At 38.7% G+C, this 16,103-nt stretch overlaps 1 long non-coding RNA gene and 1 pseudogene across 3 annotated transcripts; one reads left to right on the top strand and one right to left on the bottom strand.

The window, feature by feature from the left end:
* Positions 1-255: 255 nt before the first annotated feature.
* Positions 256-3,320, bottom strand: LOC104597446 (crocetin glucosyltransferase 3 pseudogene; annotated as a pseudogene). Its single transcript, XR_016078630.1, has one exon. The product of XR_016078630.1 is annotated as a crocetin glucosyltransferase 3 pseudogene (transcript).
* Positions 3,321-4,117: 797 nt separating this feature from the next.
* Positions 4,118-15,043, top strand: LOC148790111 (uncharacterized). Of its 2 annotated transcripts, XR_016078631.1 has the most exons (5): positions 4,259-4,915; positions 5,002-5,066; positions 5,139-5,170; positions 9,494-9,529; positions 9,620-15,043. It is a non-coding gene; the product is annotated as an uncharacterized LOC148790111 (long non-coding RNA). The 2 variants fall into 2 exon arrangements; XR_016078632.1 differs by lacking the exon at positions 5,139-5,170 and having other exon boundaries at positions 4,118-4,915.
* Positions 15,044-16,103: the final 1,060 nt, after the last annotated feature.

Genomic DNA, 16,103 nt, shown 5'->3' on the forward strand with positions numbered 1-16,103 from the left:
TGTATTATTATTCTCTTTACGCCTTTTCAATTTTTAATGCGGTTGATACTTGAGACATATAACGAGAACCTTCTCAATACAAGAAAAGGGGAGAAATCTAATCTCTCAAAGAACACCCCCCCCCCCCCCCCCCCAAAAAAAAAAATAAGGAACCAACCAACCTTGCAGCATACAAAGAAGAAAAGGAAGTTGAAAGAATCAAAGGAGCACTGTTCGGTAAGATTCCCAATCCACCAACCACAACATTCAAACGAAAGAGGAACGAAATCTCATCCAAATATTATATCTGCCAAGACCCTTTAACATGGGCTCGTGGATCCAACCCGAATACATTCTCTTTTATGTATTTGATTTGCACAAAAAGACAGAGAGCAAGTATGGAGTAACTGGTGACGTCTCTATGATAACGATCGATCGATCAGATTAATAATCAATCATCTCTATCATTCAAAGCGGTTTTCTCTCAGACTTGAGAGTTCCGTTTTATTTTTGACAATAATACCCATAAAAGATATCCATACATAAACTGCAGAAAACAACGCAACTCTGAGCAAGAAAGCATTACTCTCGTTCAGGTTTTTCAGACTTGTCACATCGCAATATCAGTGTCTCGACAAAGTCATCGAATGCACGAAGCGAAGATCCTCTCTGTCCGTCTCCCTCCATTACAGCCATCTTCATCTCCTCTCTCAATCCCTTAGCTTTCCTTCTCATCTCCTCGCCTTCCTCACCCTCCATCACCAATCTGACTATCCTCGCCACATCTCCGCCTTCCACTATCGCATCGCTCCCTCTTGCCAATTCCATGCACGCACCCAGCTCCTCCTCCAACAATTTCGAATTGTAGAATTGCTCCGCCGCAAGAGGCCACCCGATGATGGGCACTCCTCTGCCCAAGCTCTCTAAAACCGAATTCCAACCACAGTGGCTCAGAAATGCACCCGTCGATGTGTGAGACAGTATGTCAATTTGAGGCGCCCAGTTATGCACCAGCAGACCGTGTTTGCTATCTTTCATTCTTTCTTGGAACCCATCCGGCAACCATTCTTCTCTGAAACTCTCCCTGCCGTCGAACCCAGTCGGATTCCGAAGTGCCCAGATGAAAGGCCTCCCACTCTGTTCCAACCCATTTGCGAGCTCCTTCATCTGAGCGACGGTAACGCTGTTCTGCGACCCAAAGGACACGTACAACACTGAATTGGGTGGGTGCAGGTTAAGCCATTCGATGCATGCTTCGGGGGAAAGCCCAGGCCGTTTCCCTCCTCTTTCGTGTTCGTCACAGGACCTGGGAAGCAGAGGCCCAATCGCCCATACGGGTTTGCCTGTTGATTGTGCCCAGTTGTGGAGGCTTGACTTCTCGAGCACTTCGACGGTGTTCCAGAGACTCCCGTCGGATCTCCGGCAGCAATCCGCCTGTCGTTTGACGAATTCCGATGACCTTTTATCCTTGGATGCAGCTTTCATGTTGTTGGAGAGTTGGGTGCGGTGTAGGGTGATGCCTGGGACGTCGGGGAGGGTGAACACGTCGGAACAGGTGAGCGTGTGGGGAAGATGAGTCCAGATGGAGTTATAGATGGACATGGCGTAAGGACCGGAGGTGTAAAGAGGGATATGAAGGGACCCAAAGCTGTGTGCAAAATCGATCGTCCATGCTAAGAACATATCGGAGATGATGCAGACGGGGGGACGACCGCCGTCTGATTCGGTAATCTGGGAGATGAGACGGTGGAAGGAGTGACGAAAAAGGGACTCTGAGCCAAGGTAGAAGCGCGAGATGTATGATTGTGTTGTGAAGACGTCGGTGTTCTCAGCGTTGTCAGGGAGAGGGGGGTCGCCGTCGATGTGGAAGGAGAGGTCGAGGAAGCGGATGGTTGGGTAGGAGAGGAAGCGTGGGCGTAGGCTAAGGTTGTTGGCGGGGGTGCTGACGAAAGTGATGGTAAGGGAAGGTGCTCGGAAGGCGAAGAGACGGGCCAGATCAAGGAAAGGGTTGAGGTGCCCCTGCGCCATGAACGGGAACAGGACGACGTTCTTACCATTCCCATTCATCTTCTGCTCTCTGAGCCTCTGAGAGTTGATGGTGGAGACTGGAGAATGTCTCTTCTGTTGAGATCAGATGTGGATCTCTCCCATTTCCATCCTTTTAAAGTCAAGTGATAAAGGTGATGCCGACAGGATGAATAGAACGAGCAGCCGAGCAGGGAGATTCAACCCATGGGGATGGGGCGCTGCCACCGAGAAAACCTTTATTTTCATTTTCTCTCTCGTCCTTTGTCTCTGAAGGCCAAATTTCTTAAATAAGATTTAGTAAATTTCTTAAAATGTTTATTTGACAACAAAGATCCGACTTCCGAGTGGAGTGGATTACAAAAAAATTCCTGCCCATTGCTCATTCCTTAGTGATGCCTCCCATTCCTAATCTTCTCACTACTCCAACTCCAACCCTAAGAAAAACACAGAGAAAACCAGCAACCTGTAAACCTCCTCCCTAATTTTCCTCATCGTTGTCTCAGGTGATTTATGATCATTATCAGAATCAAAACAAGGGTAGAATAATCCAAAAAGAAAATTAGAAAATACAAAAAATGAACACAAATTGCAAACCCCAAAATCCGATATTCATTTGGGATTCTCTTGTTGGAGCTTCTCCGGGAATTGACATCAACGTCAAAACCAATGCCTGATTAACACACTGCTGTAGCTGTAATTCAGGGCGGGTAGAGAGTCGGTAGGAAAAGTGAATAGGAAATTCTCAGTGAAAACTGGTGTGTTTGAAAATCACCTCCCGGTCCAAAATTGATATCAGCTCAGGGAACATCTCATCATCATGACAAGTACGGGAGATATTTTTAATGTACGCTGAGATGTGCATGTAAGGCGCACATAGATGCTCTGTCTCTATTATACTTTTGTTTGATGTAGAATCTCTGGCATGGTTTTTAAAACCGACCCGGTGACCAAACCGATTAAGGGTCCGGTTACTGGGTTGAATGGTTTAACCTTTCAAATCGAACGCTCAGCCTGTCCTAATAGAAAAATAAAAAGAAATAAAAAATGGTTAAAACCGTATTGTCTGGTTCAATGGTTCACTGATTAAAATCAACGGTTTGGGGGAGAAATTCGGTTTTTGGGGAAGACGGAAGTGACCGATTCCCGGTTTTTATGGTCTGACCATCTAATCCGGTCCGGTCCAATTTTAAAAACCATGATATCTGGTAAGAACTTGTAAGAGAGAGAGAGAGAGAGGCTGTTCACTTTGTTCACACATTTTTAATGGATCCGCACAGATGATGCAGAAAAATGAAGAGAGAGAAAAAAAAAAAAAATAGGACTTTCTGAGATAAATCGGTTGACGGGACAAAGAAAGCGAAGGAAGACCACATGTAGCAAACAAACATTTATCTTGGGTTGTTATTAGAAAACAAAAAGTTGTATTATTACAAAGATAAAAGTTAAAAGTAAATGAACAGGCGTAACTCTCTAGAATGTGAGATTGATTGATTGATTGATTGACTGAGAGAAGGAGACTGGATCTGTTTCTCACACTTTGCGCCTCACTGGCGCTTTAAAAGCACATCTTGCCATGCATTGGAAACATTTCCCGTACTTTTTAATGAATATTTACGGAAAATGTTGCCAATGCATGGTGGATGTGCATGTATGGCGCCCATTTGTAAGGAGCAGATCCCGTAGAGAGAGGACTGAAACTTCATTTTTGGAAAGATTTTGGTGAGATTAGATCTGTGCCCCACCAACATACCATATGCAGATCTGAACATGCATTGGCGAGATTAGATGTTCCCAATGCACGGTTTGAATGTGCTATAGGGCGCAGATGTGATTTCACTTTGGCTGTATGGTCTCTATGCCTGACACGACTTCACATATGCGCCTTACATGCACATCTCAGAATGCATTTGAGAACATCTTCCATATTTGTCATAGTTGGGATGTGTTTGGACGGATTGGCCGGACCAACAAGACATGTTGGATTGGACCAATCCAGTCCAAAATATTTATTAGATTGGATTGGACCTGGTCTATTCATAACAAATTTATATTGGATTGGGTTGGATTAAGTCGTTATCTGGTCCATTGATATAAGATAAGAATATACGTGTCAATCAAAATGAATTTGAATAGATTGGATGGTCCAGACATTGAATTGGACCAGTCCAAAACATTCATTAGATTGGATTGGACCTGGTCCATTTCTAATAGACTCACATTGGACTAGATCGGATTGGACCAAATCTAGTCCAATTGACACCCCTACCGTTTGTGGGGCGCCGCTCTTTGTGGTGCAAAGATGTGAATTTGCATGACATGGAAAGATAGAGGGAAAAATTCTTGTGAGGCTCTTGTTGGGACCATTGTTGGGACATGATCCGAAGTTTTGAATTCCTCTTTCGATTGCCTCCGCCTCCATTACTTAGCTTTGCCTCGACTCGGTTTCAACTTGAGCTTAAGGTTCTAGCTCGATTCGAGTTCGGCTCGGCTCGAATCTACTCCTACCACTACCTTCCCCCACCGTCAGGCGTCAGCTGCCACCCCGCCGTTTCCCCGACCATCAACGTCACCACAGTCTATTTCCCCGACGGGCCGACGCAACTCCGCCTGGTATCAGCTCCATTTTTAATTTGTTTCTTCTCCCTTGCGAATAAAGCTACCTTGAATAGTGAGCCTGTTTAGTAGCGTCGCCGTTTGGTCCGTTTCTTTCGTACAAATGGTGCCAGCGAGACATATGCGTTGCCGTTTCTTCAGAGTTCAGACGAATTTGCTGTTTGGTTGAGGCGTTTTACGAAAAAACTCTGATGCATCGAAAATCAGGAAAGTGGTCGATATCGGAAACGTTAAATGTGACGTTTCCTGTATCGCCCCACCATTGCTTCCAACCATTTTCCGTCGCCGTCGCCCGGTAAGTTTCTTGTTTTTTCCCTCATTTCGTTTCTTCATGTATAATCACATATTTGATCAAAACCTTCGAGGCTTCGAACCTGGCAGGTATCACTGGATCTTTAAGACTTTCAGCGCCGCTCATACTCAGGTGACGGTTCCGTCGCCTGCAGGTATAACCGGCATTATTTTTTACCTTATTTGAATTTACGGAAGATCCCTAATAAGGCTGTGTTTGGTTGCAGTACAAATGCATGGGAGTGCAAATGTAAAAAATGTAAATTCTTGTTTAATTTTGTCTTAGATTTTACTTTTTACTATTTCATATCTTAATTTACTTCATTTTTATTGCAATCCAACACATCCTAAACTTTTCATTATTTTTTAGTCAAATCTAAGAGCCAATTGCAGGGATCTCCTGTGCTTCAGCCGCCACTCGTTGTTTGTTCACGGTTATTTATTTATTTTTTTTACAGTATTCATTCTCTGCTTCTTCCTGTGTTTTTGGCCTGTCTGAAACCCAAAATGCATGTACCACTTTATGAACCCTTGAAATTGTTATCTGCTCCAACCAGCTCTTGAAATTTAGCAGCTTAATTTCAAACATATTGCAAATTGTTACATACTAGTCAGGACCCGTGCGACACACAGGCTTTATTTGACATTTCCAATTAAATGGTGTCCATTTAAGTTCAATTCAATTATTATTTTTTGGGGTTATGTCTAGTTTATCCAATTACAATCTAAGTTGCACTTTAGTGAGAGTGGCCAATTTCCTATTCTCTGGATAAATATGTATTAGTTTTTGTATCTTAATGCTAGTTTTTATTAATCTTTTGGAAAAGATTTTTGATTAATTTTTATTGGTTTATTATTATTTTGTATTATTTTTAGGTAAAATTATAAAAAAAAAATCCTCTTATAACAATTCTATAAACCACCTTTATGTTTTGACCCTAACAAAGGCCTCCTCTATGGTTTTGAGAAAAAAGTGCAAATATCTAATTTCCCTTGGCTCTTCGGTAATAAAGACATTAAAGTTATGAAAATACCCTTATCATTGTTAATGCATTATCATAGATAATTTAAAGTTTCAACTTACCCTCCACTAATCTATTTTTCTAGACAACTTTCAAAGAATAATTCTCTTTACTCTTCTTGGACAAATGTAAAACGGATAAGGTGAAGTAAAATTAATGCATTAAATCAATATTTTTTTATTTGGAATGCTGACTAAAGGAAGGTATTTGCACCTTTTTTCAAAACAATGGGGGAGGTTTTTATTAAGGTCAAAACATTGGGGAGTTTCATAGGATTGTTAAAAAACCCAAGAAGGTTTTATAGGTTTCCTTATTTTTAAATGAAATTTAAATTAATTTTAAAATAATTAAACTATGTTTAAAACTAATACTTTTTATTAATTTTTGAAATTAGTAAAAATATGAATTTATTTAAGTAGATTAAGTTTTATTAGATTTAAATTCCTTATGAAATTTAATATTTTAATTAACTATATAAATTTTTTATTTTTTAGTGGAACTTAAGTTGGTTTGAAATTAATAAAATTTAATTATAAAACTAATAATTGTTAGATAAATTTTGAATTAGTTGTATATTAATTTTAAATTATTCGTTTTTAATTTATCTTATTCCTTTTATTAATTAAATTATTTTTGTTATATTAATAAATATATTTATATCAATAACAATAATTAATAATTATTTTTAGTTTATTTAAGTAACTTACTAAATTACTTGTATTATGGTTAATTGATTTTATTATTTTAAAATGGAATATAAATTGATTTTAATTTTAAACGGAAGTAGATTATTTAGCTCAATAATATATCCTTCAATATCTCAATTTCAAAATAATTAATCTTTACTGATAATTACAGTTAAATGTATATATATATATAATAGATAGATATTGAAGGAGATAGTTAATGGCATAATTAATGAGGAGAGATTATTAAAAGAGTTAATGGAAATAGGGGAGAGAGAGAGAGAGAGAGCTAATGGTGTTTTAATGAGGAGTGTTTAAACTCTTAAAGGTGATTGGTCACTTGAGTTATTTTGTTTAATTTTAAAATTAGAAAATTCAAAAAAAAAAACAGAAAGAAAGATAGGTGTCTTTGAAAAAAAACAAAAAAGAGATAAGTGCCTTTGAGAATAAACCATAGAACAGGAAAGTGCCAGCTTGGCACATTGCGTTTTAATATAGAGATATAGATTCAGCAACTTCTTAAAAAAAACTGTCATCCTATCACTATATCTGTTTGTAGGAAAAATAGACTGATGTCAATTAATGGTCATTAAGGAAGAACATTTGCCATCTGAGATCTGACATGGCAGACATTCTTACCTTTTTCGATACCAGTACTAATTTAAGAAGAGATAAAAAGAGCACAACAGATATAATGAGAATGGAGAAAACAACCTCAGATGAGGCAAGACAAGACTAAAGGAGCATTAGACTAGGACAAACAGAATCTCCTTGCAACATAAACTTTTTTTGATTGGTAGCTTGTAATGTTTTATTAAGTTGTGAAAAAAGAATAGTAAAGTACAAAGAAGAGATTGTTCCAAGCATCTAAAATTTAGGCTAGACCATCTACTTGCCCCAGTATCCAAATAGCCAGGCTTCTCACTTCCACCATTGAATTTTTGCACTTACATCATTTAATTTCCTATAGCCAGGCTTCCCTGTAACTCAGTTGTTACCCCAATATTAATCCTTGGAGTACTGCTGGTAATTCAGCTTTGATTGAGTCACCTTGGCTGATAGGTCCTGAGTATAAATAGCCAAAAATTTCGCATTGATGGTTCCTAAACATACCACCAATACCTAAGCTGCAGGAATTTCTCATGATTCACCTATCAAAATTTTCTACCCATTGCTCATCCATACACTGTGCAGTCAGTATCTCAAGTTTTCTTGGAAAATGTACTAAAATTACATGGAATAATAAAAGTTACAAGGTGCTCTTCATACCATTCACAACCAGAGGGTCAAATAGAAGTTTTGAACCATTTATTGGAAGATGACTTATTTTCTAGCACTTATCCTAGGACATGTTAGAAGTTAGAAGACTACCTAAAGCCTTAAACATGTTCTCAAATTAGTGTTGACTGCTGACTCCATGAAAAAATAGTGTTGGCTACATTAAGGCCTTGGCTTGCAGACTCACAGTTTCAGCCCCAAGGCAGAGATATTTGGAACCCCAAATGGAACAAAGATACAAAACTCCTATCTGAAGAGAAGAGTAAACTGAATTTTATAATCAGGAGATCCTAGAAATAAACACTTACCAAAATAATTCTAGGTAACTTAGGTTCTTCATCATATAGATGTTCTCTGTTGCTTTATTCACCACTCACTTCATGATGACAGTTATATGGGATGATTGACTTGTAGTTTTGCACCAAAGGAAAAGAAACCATCCGAACTCTTAGCATGAAATGGATCACACTCAAAATGGTAGAAGCAGGGATTCCTTAGAATAAGAGGCAAGAGAAACTCTGGTGCAAATGAAGCATGGATCACACTCAAAACATCCAGGTTCTTCAATGATAATTGATTGTACTAATAAGACAAAGTATGACCCAGCTGTCCCACTATACTTATTAACTGCACCCTCTTCCTACTTCAAGTCATGCATCACCATGTTTAATGATATTTGGTTCATTTTGGAAATTATCCAACCCCATGCCCATTAACGGGCCATGTATGGATGATATACAACATTTCTTTCTTGGGATATTTTTCAACAGTATTTCTGAACATTTCTTGTGTCTAATATGCCATCTGCTACTAGCATGATACCATACCCAAAACTATTCTTAGTCTTTGATCAGTTCGGTACTCATTGATAATTACTAGTGATTTAATAATTCCATTAGACATATTAAAATGAGTCACTAACTCAAAACTCCATTACTGACCCACATAGATTAATGTTTCTAGATAAATGGTTATTTGGTTGGTAATCTTCCCCTTAATCATCAAATAACCGATTACAACAAGTAAAACCAGGTTATGGTCAGCAAAGATAATGGGCCATCTATCTGTTCGTTTGGTTCTTGATTGTTTCTCTTAATCAGAGCACTACTGCCATAAATTGATTTCTGTCTGTTTATATTGAAGGAATTGCCATTTGTTGCTCACTGATTCATGACAGTAGCATGTTTATAGGCTTTTGATTCTTACCAAGTATGGTTTTCTATGTGCTATCTAGCAACAACTGTCTCTATATCGAGTTAAATTACAGAACATCTGTAAAGGCAACTTTGGAATAAATTAGATTATAACCCCTTCAATCCTTTTAATGAGATCACCCCATTAAATTGTTTGATTTATAACTTTGTCTTGTTTTATCTGGATCATGGGAATGTGAGAATAAAGACCCTACAGCACTATCTAGTTTAAATTTATCTAGGTTTTTCAAAAAGAACAAGTAGGTGGTCTACCACATCTCTCATAATCAACATCCAATTTGGATTCTCTTTCCATCATAATTTGTTTTGACCTTGCTCAATGCAATCCAGTTTCAAATGATTTAATCTCTAACTTCATTGACATTGTAATTGCTTATTTCAGCTCACACTACCAAGACTGAAGAAATCTATAACAAAGGTTGGTTGAAAGAATGAATAAAGATATTATACATAATGATATTTAACCATACTAATGCATCACCATTTTTGTTTCTGAAACATGACAAAGATGCACTACCATCTTCGCTTGAATAACAGTTGACCAATGGAGCAGATAAAGAAACCATCATACTTTGGGGGATATGACATTAGTTCCCATACTGAATTTATTTGTTTAGTTATTTTTCAACATTTAGCTCCTTATGCTTTTATATGATGTATTGGATGATGTCTAAAGTTGGTTAAGAGTAGGGGTTCTATTTTCAACATTTGACTTGTTTGTAGATGCCCTCTTAACAAACCAGTTTTTTTTTTTTTTTTTTATTGGTATCATTTGAACAGGTGAGATTAAATCAATTTTTCTAGGAGACAGCTATAATGTTTTTGATTTATTTGGACAGCCTAGATTGGTTGAGATCTTGATATTAGTATGACTTTGTATTTGTGCTTTTATTATCTCTTTAATGTGGACCCCTTGCATATGGATATATAGATTGAATCCTTAGAAAACCCAACTAAAATATTCTAACTAAGCTTAGTGGAATTTACTTAGCAGGATGACATTGGAGATAGAAAGTGAGGAAGTTTGCAAGTTAACAGCTGATAGTGTACAATGGACTGAGGATGAAGAGGAGACGTTCTTTAGCTTAATGGTGGAACAGGTTTGGGCAAACAACAGGTCCACATCCTCCTTCAATATTGAAGGGTGGAAATACATCTGAGAGAAATTTAACCAAACACATAACAAGAATTACATACATGCCAAGTTCAAGAACAAATATAATGCACTGAGGCAGCGTAGAGAGGAGTATTTGATGCTCCTTAACCACACTGGGGTGACAATGGATCCCTTGACGAAAAATCCCACTACCAATGAGGATGTTTGGCAGAATCTATGAAAAGTAATTTTGCCATTAGGTCATGCCTTTTCTTTAGTTTAGAACGATATAAGCACTAATTACTATATGCTATGTGCAGACTTATCAATGGGCACGTAAATTTAGGACGAAGGTTTTCCATCACTGGAACAATTTGGAATACATTTTTGGAGGAGCACAGGCAAGCAAGGATAGGGGATTCTCACTTGAAATGGGTCTTGGTAAGCCCAACCAGCAAACAAATAACCCACCACCAGTTATTTCCTAAACAATCAAGGCACACCAATCATTGGGAAATCTGTTGCTAGTGTCAACATTGTTGACCTCAACAATGATTCGCCAATAGGGGTCCCGAAACGTAAGAAGAGAGTTGGCAATCCCCCCACCAGCTTGAAGAAAAGGAAGAAGCAATGTCTTCCTCTAGGTCTTGATATTATGATTAGTTCATGGGTTGAAGTCTATAAGCGTGAAATTGATTTCTTAGAAAGAAAAAGTGAACGGGAGGAGAAAGAGATTGCTATCGAGAGGGAAAGAAAAATCGAGATGGAGAGGGCAAAGATTCAAGAAAAGAAAGATACATGGAAAGGGATAGGGAGAAGACCATGCATGCAGAGGTTGACAAGGCACGGCAGAAAGAGCATTTGGAAACATGTCTTGGAATCCTTAATTCCATATTCTCGGTTGAAAGCTTCTCTACTTCCTGTTACTTCATGGCTACCCAGTTGTTTCAAGAGGAAGGACGGAGGACTTTGTAATTCCTTCGCTATTACACTGGTATAGTCCACAAATAGGAAGACAATGTTGTATGACTTTGTTATGTGCCTTAGGAGAACTCACCCCTAAAAGCTAGCTGTTAGAGGGAGGGAACCCAAGCACATACATATCCCACAACAGCATCCCATACTACCGATGTGGGATACCTCACATTAGTATCCCATACTACTAATATGGGACAAATGGATCGTAACATTCCACCACTCTCCGCAGTCCCGGCGCCCAGGTGGGCTGGCTTTGCACTAGTCCACCTAGTCCCGGCTGAACACTGCAATACCGACGTCACCACCTGCACCACACGATTGCAACTAGGAGGCATAGTGTAGGCTCTGATACCATTTGTTATGTGCCTTAAGAGAACTCACCCCTAAAAACTAGCTGTTAGAGGGAGGGAACCCACACACACATATCCCACAACAGCATCCCATACTACCGATGTGGGATACCTCACATTAGCATCCCATACTACTCTTATGGGACAAATGGATCGTAACATACTTCTTCTTTGAGTGGGCATACATATGTTTGGAATGAAGTCCTTGATGACCTAGAACACCCAAATAAATGCAGCCCTGCTTAGGGAGAGGAGAGTGTTGAAGAACACTCAAAATACCACTGTTGGGGAATATTTATACCAATTTGCTCCTATGGTAAAAGAGACATGATGCTACACATGGCAAGAACAGAAACTAATTAAGGGCAGTAGTTTTACCGTTGCCCACCAAGTTAGAGGTGACCACAGGGATTCATTCATATGGGTCAATCAGTATGTTGGAATCCATCCTAGAACACTTAGGACTCGTGTCACCCAACCTAGTTCATCTACTATGCAACCACAACATAACAATAGATATCTTGTCCTTCATTGCTTGTTGTGGTTGTAAGGTGTGATTGATAATTGTTCTACTAGTTTTGAAGCTCATTAAATAAAATGAATGCACTGTTAGCATAATTTGTGGATTTATGGACCATTCTTAGCTCATCTTGATTGTTTATTTTCCTAGATAATATTCAGCTACTGCTTATTTTGAAACCTAATGTTACTATGAAGTTGTTTGTCTTATTTCTAAAGGTAACCTCAGATATGCATTGACTATTTTCGTACATTTCAATGAGTCATGTTTTTCTTTTTAAGTGAGTCGTGTTCTTGAAAGCTGATGCATCAGTAACAATTTGAATGCCTGAATGCCTTGTGCCAAGTAACCACCTAAGTATGATTTTCATATTGTTGTGATGGCTGTGATGGTTAATGAGTCGTGTTCTTTTCCAAGTAACACTTTGACAGAGATCAAGTCCAGTATGTAAAAACACTTGATTCCCAATCCTGTATGGGATCTCCTCAGTTAATTTGTTTCCATTGAGTTTCAAGAATATTAGTTCTTGACAATCCCCAAGATCCCCTGGTATTGGATCACTTTAACTGTTGTGATAAATCCAGAATTTTCAGATACAACATCCTTCCAACCTCTACTGGTATCTAGCCTGAAAGCAGATTGTTGCTCACGTTTATCATGACAAGTGAAGTTGAATGGACAAGATACACAGGAATTTCTCTTGTTATTTGATTTGCGGATCAAGTTCTTGCATGTATTTTAACCACACACAATCTCAAGTTTCCAATCTACTGAGGTATGGAACCTGATAACTGGTTACTGAATAGGTAGAAGTACCCAAGCTTTAAGCTTATGTAGATACCCAATTTCAGGATGGATTATTCCAGTCAAGTTGTTGGTATCAAGTAGCAAGGAATGAGTTTTGTCCAATTAGAAGAATTTGGCTTAGGGGTGCCACTGAAAGGGCAAGGGCCCTGCAAGGTTATTTTCTGACAGCTCAAGGGAAGTAAAGTTGATGCAAAAGCTAACTGGGATACTGGAATTCAAGCCTGCTTTCTGTAGATTTAGTTCCTGAATCATGGTAAGGATTCCTATAGAAGATGGTATAGGCCCATAAAAATGATATTCCTGCAGTTCAAGATTTCTGAGGTTGGACAAAAGGCTAATATCTGTTGGAATTGTACCATTCAGTTTAGCTAGCTTCTTGATTTCCATGGGAATTGATCCTTCAAAATGACTTTTGGTGAGGTTGAACAGGTATCAAACCTGTAATTTGATTGTTTGACAAGTCCAGAAAAATGAGCTATGAACATTCAAAATTGAATGGGGGAACATCTGGTTTCAGATTGAGTGCAAATTGCGGTTTACTTGCCACTTCAAATACCCACCTTTATCTTGCTTTGTTTGAGAAATGCTAAGGTGAACCGTCAGAGGTAGAGTTGGGGAAGAAGAGTTGCATGTTTTCATAACCAAGGACCCAAGTTCAAGTTTCAAAGTATCAATATGATAGGCCCTGTATTAAGTGTATCATATTGTATCGTTGGGTGTTCAATACATCTATTTAAAGGTATTTTCAGTAAACCAATTATTTTATTAATTAAAGAATTAAAAATATGTATAAAAATGAAATAAAAAAAGCTAAAAAATATAGGGTTAAAAGTATCAATACACCTCAACCGATACTTTAAATCTTGCCCAAACACTATGGCGATGATGATACAGGAACCCTCTTTATAACATTAGACTTGTGCTCCAACTCCAGTAGCTCATCCTTTTAGCACCATTGGCAGATTATAGTGCCCAAGCGAGAATATGATCACATTGATTTTAAACTATAACAGATATTTTGCATCGCTGGTCAAAAAAGCAAAACACTAAACCCTTGTTTCTGCCGGTCCACTTGTATCTTGACCTTCTTGAATCCTGGGTAGCATCATTTCAATGGTAGACGATCTTTTAAGTATTAACCACCCCTTTAGAGTTGGTTAGGATTGGCTTCTCCACTTGTGCAAGGAGCATGCTCAGACATCTAATCTGAAAATAACTCCATAAATTGAGCAATATGGCATCCCCCCTTATTTTTGTTCTGAAAACTTTGTTCCCGAGTAAAAGGAAAGATAATTGCTTCAATGATCCATGGCTGTCGCTTCCCCCAATCACTACTGTGCTCAACCTTTCTTTTATGCACGTAGACACTGCAGCAGAGTTATGGGAACACCAGGAAGCTATGCTTGATGAAAATTCGCACAGCGTATATCTAACCGATAATATATATATATAATATATATATTATATATTATATTATGCAACATAATAAAGTTCTAAATAAATTTCAAAATAAATAAATATGCTCATATGCAAGTAGGAATAACTAAGGTGGGATAAATTCGAGGATCTTTGTTCCTTATGGGGATAGGGATGGGAATCCTTGTTTCCCAGCTGGGTATCCAACCTTGTATTTTGTATGTGTTTGTATTGTATATATTTGAATTTATACTCTTTCAAAATCGAGTTTGTATTGATATTCTTTCCAAATCTATGATGCTTGAATGTATCTCCGTGAAAGAAAAATTGCTTCCTTTCTTACTGTAAAAACCATTAATGATGTGAAAAACAAAAATGAAGCTTTATGCCGAGGTTGATTTAACAAGATAATGTAAAGGGGTGTGTGCATTTTCCATTGCTCAATTGGTTTTGGACCCTACTATTTTGAAGAAGAAGAAGAAGAAGAAGAAGAAGAAGAAGAAGAAGAAGAAGAAGAAGAAGAGGATAAGAACAAACACTAAAACAATGTATTATTATTTATCTGCAATGGAGAAGAGAAACAAAGTATATAAGTAAAGCCCACAATATATGAAACGGTAGGTTTCCGATAACTAAAAGAAAGGAAAGGAAACAAAAATCAATAAAATCACTTAATCCTAGCCAGAAGCCGATATCTGTATCAAAACAAATAATGGGGCCTAAAACGAATAATTAATCTCCGCCATATGTATACGACGAGTATTGCCATCATCTACTGCTTCAAGAGAGCGAGAAGCGACACCAGGAGAGATGAACAGAGGATGGTGCCGGAAATGGACAGACCAAAAGACGATCCAGTCTCCATGGAAGGTGCCGGCGATGGCGCCAACTCCATATCCTGGGCCGAAACGGCAGCCACTGCATAGAGGACTGCGACAAGGAAGACGAGCACAGCGGCCTTCATGATTCTTGCTGCAGATAACCGTTTCTGAGTAGTAGGAGTAAAGAGAAGAGAACTCGAGTTGGTGAGAAGGACGATTTGATTGTTTGGAGGGGATGGGGGGAGGGGGTATATATAGATGGAACCATGGAAGAAAGACAGAGAGAGAGAGACGAAGCGCGTAGGGTGGACCCCACGATCAATGTGAACGAACGGAGCAGTCATAATTTGGTTAGTATACGAAAGTGGAACGAAACGGAGGAAGCCCCAGAGACCGTTCAAACTTCAAACTCCAAAACTCTGATTGATTGATCGTTCGGTTCTGGGACGACTCTCTGAAATAGAGTTGGATCGGAAACCGCGTAAAGTTCTTAGGTAGTAGTGACACGTGAATGGCGGTTGGTTGGCCTAATTACTGAATATTGCGTCGTTACAGAATACAAGGAACGTCAAATGGAAATCCATGCGTGACTCAGGAACTCTGGAGGAAACTGGAAGGGTCCATCAGGGAAACCGTTTCGGGGCTTGATGATTGCTTTCGACCTTTTCTGAAATTCTTCTTCAGTTCTTCCCAATTCCCATTCTACATGTGAGTGTGACTTTGCCAAATCAGACTGAATAAGACCCGGCCAACTTTAACTTTTTCTTTGGTGGTCGGCTCACCGCTCATCAGCCATGACTCGTGCATGAATTGGTCCCAATTCAGTAATTCATTAGAAATGGAATGCGTAGCGGGCGCGACCAAATTAATTGAAAAGGGTTCATGCGTTCCTTCCGCCATCAATGGTATGTATCACAGTCCCTTCACGCAAGGCCAAACAAAGGAGATCCCTTTCTCCTTTTCCACATTAAATACAAGACTTTAATAAAAAAGAAGAATAAGAA

This window comes from Nelumbo nucifera, chromosome 7 (genome assembly GCF_055504915.1).
Source record: "Nelumbo nucifera cultivar China Antique chromosome 7, China Antique-T2T, whole genome shotgun sequence".
Classification (NCBI taxonomy): Eukaryota; Viridiplantae; Streptophyta; class Magnoliopsida; order Proteales; family Nelumbonaceae; genus Nelumbo; species Nelumbo nucifera.